At 43.5% G+C, this 5513-nt stretch overlaps 1 non-coding gene across 1 annotated transcript; it reads left to right on the top strand.

Annotated features, from left to right (window-relative positions):
* Positions 1-5110: 5110 nt before the first annotated feature.
* TRNAC-GCA (transfer RNA cysteine (anticodon GCA)) lies at positions 5111-5182 on the top strand. The gene has a single exon. It is a non-coding gene; the product is annotated as a tRNA-Cys (tRNA).
* The last annotated feature ends 331 nt before the right edge of the window (positions 5183-5513 follow it).

The following is a 5513-nucleotide window of genomic DNA, read 5'->3' as shown; positions in this document are numbered from 1 at the left end:
GTCCATAAATTCTTTGATATGAATTTTGCATGTGGGAGGAAGATAAATAATTAGTGGCCAGAGGACAATTTGTGATGGCTTTAAAGATACATCTACAGATTCTTCAATACTCCTCTTGCCAAGAGATAAAATTTAATTCCCTTCCCTGGACTGTGGGCTGTACTTAGTGACTCTCTTCTAACCAATATGGAAGGAGTGATGGACATCACTTTCAATGTTAGGTTACAAAAAGACTGCAACTGCCATCTAAGGAGAACTCTCACTCTTTCCAATGGCTCTCTGGGAGAAGCTGGCTTCCATGTGCTGTGTGCTAAGCAGCCTGGGGGAGAGGTCCATGTAGTGAGAAACTGAGGCCTGCTAAATACCCTATGAGTCAACTTGGAAGCAGATCTTTCCCTAGCCAAACCTCAGATGACTGTGACCCTGGACAACACCTTGATCACAGCCTCTCAAGAGTTCTCCTGATCCAGAACCACCCAACAAAGCTGCTTCTGGGCTTCTGACCTATAGCAAGTGGGAGTTTGAAGCCAAGTTTGCAGTGGGGGGGGGGGTTGCTCTGCAGAAATGGATAATTACAAGTGGCCTAGAGAGAAGAGAGAGTGGGAAAGGCAAAGAGCTACGTTAGGAGAGATGGTATTAGGCAAGGCCAAAGATGATAAAAATGTGAATCACAAACAGTAATGATGAGTAGAGAAGAAGGGATCTATGCCCAGGGCCTGAGAGAAATTTAACTGACATGATTTATGGGCTGATCAGATTGGGATGAGGGGCGGGGGAAGTACTACTCAGAGAGAAAGATATTATAATGTGCTTTCCATGTCCACTTGAGGGGACCAAGAAGACAGCAATGTTGTTCATAAAAAATGGTCTTCAGAAGAGGGAAGCACATAAAAGGGGCAATGGTGAGTTGACTCTGTTGCCATGTCTCTGTGTGTTCTGGTTTTCAACACACCAGCTCTGATATACTAGCTAACATCTGCACAAAGATATCCAAAAAGCAATTGCAGAATCATACCTGGCACATCGAGGGCACAGCTGATTCAGACTAGAAATGGAGATTCAAAGTTATTAACAGAGATAGAGCAAAAGGATCCATACTTTGAGCAGCAAGGTTTTAAGGCACCTTCCACGCTTTCAGTCCTGCCATTGCCTGAAAATAAGGGAAGGTTGTTCAATATAATAAAAGCTCAAGGGGTCCAGTGAAAGGGAATTTGTAAAGCAGATAAGGAAAATAAGAAAAGGAATGCTTCAGGACACTGTCCCACTATTAATGAGGTAGTGGCATAAGTAAATGATTTAACAATAACATAATCAAGAAGCCAGAACTCAGAGAGAATATAAATATGCATGACTTTCTTATGACACCTTATATCATGAACAGCTTCCTACAGAAGTCTGTTTTACTTGAGTGAAAATACACATTTGTATATTAAATAGAATACATCTAGATAGCCAATTAACCCACTTAAATAATAACCTATGATGCTTTAAGCCAATATTTGAAAATACATCAAAGATCCAAAGTTTACATAGAAGACTCTAGGGAAAGAATTAAAAGCCTCAGGGAAAACCATGCAGCCAAAACCAGAACGATAATGAGCTGAAATTTCAATTTTTATTCTTGTGTTTATTAATGCATTCGGGCAGAAATGTTGCTTAGAATACATTTCCTTCAGTGCTTCTAATAGCCACGTCTGTCTTTCTTAGCCTCTGCCCATTGCAAAATCACAAGTCTCGCCATGCCCTTCTTAGGTCAAATAACCCTACAAGCATGCCTTCTTGCCACAAAGATCCTTATCTCTCTGCTTGCTCTACAGTCAGTAGTGGTCACATTCATCCTGGAAATCCTGTGCATTCGACCATTTCTGCTTCAACAGCTGAGTCCCTCAGCACACAATGCCAGATTCAGGGAGGTGGATCATTATGGACAGTCCCCATACTAAAAGCTACAATTTATTGGACATTTTTTTAATAGGAGACAGTTGTGGATCTCTGCTAATAAACATAACTGTGCAAGAAAGGCCACATTTTTTTGTTGTCTTGAGGTCAAACTAAATTGGACTCTGAGCCCTAGTTCCTCCTGACTGGCAGGAAATCTGATCTGAATCATTTAAGCCCACCTCCCTTCCCTTCCCCCTGGGTTGTAAAATGTTCCACTTCCAAATCAGTCATCAATTATTAGTCTGAGGCAGTTATAGCTGAAAAGTCTAGTGACCCATGAGTTACAATTATTTCCTACCTCCTGGGATGCACACGTTCATCAGTGAGTAATAAGGGCTAGAGGAAACTCCCTTTGCCCCTAGAAGCTGCCTCAGTGACAGCACCATAATCTTTGTTCTAGCTCATGTGTTCCATCTCAGCCCTTTGCTGCCCTGACTCCACATTCACACCTAGGAAAATATCCAAATTCCTAAGCCCTTGTTGCCACATCATGCAGAATGTAGACAACACTTGTCAGGAACTGAGGCAAGGCTGAATATAAAGGACAGAGTTAAGGAACCAGCCAGACTTTACACAAGGACCTGGAAGTTCATAGTCAAGGTGTAGGTAGAGGTCTTGAGCTAAATGAACAATTCAGTGGTGGTGCCAGAAGACTTGAAAGAGTCCAATGGATTGAGCAGTTAAGAAGGTCATTCGGTCACTTTGATAAAAGCCATTCCCAAGGAGTAATAGGAAAGGAAATCTGTTTCAAATAGGCTTAAGAATCTTGGAGAAGTCGAAAATGAACACAGAAAGTTTAGTCTGTTCTTTTGAAAATGTGAGAGCTAGAGGTGATTTGGAGGGCTCTGCCAGGGCTTGTTATAGTCTTTTTAAGATAACAGCAACTTCAACATCTTTAAAAGCTATAGGAAAAGAGCCAGGTTGAACACATAAGACAAAGAAATATCAGAGGAAGCCATAGCTTTCTTCTAGTGGAGATGCAAGGGAAGAGACTCAAAAGCATAGAGAAAAGGGTTTTTACGTAAAAGGAGAAGAGAAAAGGATGCCCCCATGAATAGAAGAAAGGAGACAAGTGTGAAGGCTGACTGAAGTAAGTCTGAGGTCACACGGTGAGGCAGTTGCGGAAGCTCACAGCTCAGAGCCTCTCTTTCCTCTGTGGAGCATGGGACCAGGTCGCCTTGGTGCATGATAGGGTGGACAGTGGGTTTGAGGCATGAGGCAAAGATTTTAGCTTAACTTGTTTTTGTTCTTTATATAAATATGCAGGACCTCAGAAAATCTACTAATTATTCCTAATAATTTGAGGATTCTTATGGATTTTAGTGAATTCCGGGAGTTGGTGATGGACAGGGAGGCCTGGCGTGCTGCGATTCATGGGGTCGCAAAGAGTCGGACACGACTGAGCGACTGATCTGATCTGATCTGATGGATTTTGTAGATACACAACCATAGAACCTAGAAGTAATGAGTTTTGTTTCTTCCTTTATAAAAGTTGAACATCATTTCTTTTACTTGCCTTATGCCATTGGCTACAGTTGGGCTTATATTAATTCTTCCACCAGGGATCTCCACATTTGTGGACTATAAATTTGGTATCCACACCTTATATAATGCAGGTTCAGTTTCTCACAAAATATTTATTTTTCCTCACTCCAAACCACAACTGGGACAGGATTGCTTCTCTCTTAGATCTATGGGTAGAGTGTTCTAGTTACCCTTCCACACAGGGCAGCCTTTCCTGGGGGAGCAGCTTTAGTCTGGGATTCCAATTAACCCCCCCGCCCCACCTCAACAGAGACCCAAGGACACCTCTCTTTATGTAAATAGACTAGCCTCTGGTGGCCCTAGGTATTTTTCCACATTGTGGATGTTAAACTTTAGCTCCTGTATGTGGGGTTCACATCCAGTCCTCTGGGACACCAGAACACCAGCTTGGCTGTTACCTTGGATGTTCACCTCCCTCACAGTAGAGAAGAATACATCTGGCATGCAGTGATTTTGTACGTCAAATATTTTGCAGACTTTTAACTTGGGAATCTTGTGCTAAATAAACCAGAAAGCCCAGGCAGGTTAAGAGAGCACATGAACTAGGTGGACAAGGTCACTTTGACTCTTGTTCAAACACAAAGACCTCAAGCACCGACAGTTATCTGGTGGCAGAGCCAGGCCTAGAGACCAAGGGTTGTGGCTCTCAGTCCAGGGCTCTTCTGGGCCTCCCACATTTTGGCAGGAATCTTGGAGCTGTGATGTATTGAAAACGTAAATAACTGCTCAGCAGGTAGAAACCTCAGGGGACAGACAATTCCACGTCCAAAAAAGAAATGACTTGGGAGAGCTGAAAGTCACATCCATTATCCCACATCAGTTAGTTCATCTCACAGTGGAGGAGAAGCAGCACAATGTGACCTTGCCTGTCTGAAACTAGGAACTCTTTTACAGCGGCATATTTTGTTTGGAGCAAAATCTTTTTTACCGAGTACTCACAGAGTCCTGATCTCATTTTCCAAAGTGTTCCCTCCAAACATCATCAGCTGAAAGAAATTTATCTCTTTCCATAAATTAATTTTGTAGACAATTTTTCACGAACACCTACCTTGAAGGCTAACACTAAATGAGATACACTTATGCTGGCAACTACAATTTATCTTGCTTAATGGGCAATTTTGCTTTCTGGGAATGAATTTTCATCTTCAGTAGGAGCAAAGCAACTTGGGAATGAGGATGTATGTCAAACTGTCAAAGAAAAAAGCCAAAGAAACCAGTGTATACTAATCCAAGGACATAAGGACTATGAGAACCACTGGGATAAGTTGCCACTTGATGTAAATTTTGTTTAGCTCTACCCTTGTGATGAACTCTATGCATTATCTGTCAATTTGCTTGCTCATTGTTATAAGTGATATCTCCTAGCAATGATAAGGAATTCCACCAAACAACCAGATTTATCAGGAAGATCTCAAAATTGGGTTATTAAATTCAGAAATGCTCCCATGGCAACTGCAAAGAGCTCCTGCCCCAACCTCCTGGAATTCTCCCTCCCACACTGACAGGACCACCCAGGTCTGGGGAGTCCCACGTGGGCACTGCCTGGACACTTGGTGCCTACTGGCCTTCCAGCTGGCATACCACAACTCCCATGAACCAGCACCCATTTTGACGTGTCCTTGCTTCCCTGGTGGCTCAGACGGTAAAGCGTCTGCCTGCAATGCAGGAGACCCAGGTTCGATTCCTGGGTCGGGAAGGTCCCCTGGAGAAGGAAATGGCAATCCACTCCAGCACTCTTGCCTGGAAAATCCCATGGACGGAGGAGCCTGATAGGCTACAGTCTATGGGGTCAAAAAGAGTCGGACACGACTGAGCAACCTGACTTTCACTTTTCACTTTTTAGCCAGAGAAGGCTCAGTCCTCAGCTGGGAAGATGCCACCCCAGTCGGCAGTGCTGGATGGCAGTAGACAAATGCCCAGGGCCTCTTTCATCCCTAGGCTCTGCTGCTGCTGCTAAGTTGCTTCAGTCGTGTCCGACTCTGTGTGACCCCATAGACAGCAGCCCACCAGGCTCCCCCATCCCTGGG

Source organism: Bos taurus, chromosome X, assembly GCF_002263795.3.
Source record: "Bos taurus isolate L1 Dominette 01449 registration number 42190680 breed Hereford chromosome X, ARS-UCD2.0, whole genome shotgun sequence".
Taxonomy (NCBI): Eukaryota; Metazoa; Chordata; class Mammalia; order Artiodactyla; family Bovidae; genus Bos; species Bos taurus.
This window is presented reverse-complemented; position numbering and strand designations above follow the sequence as displayed.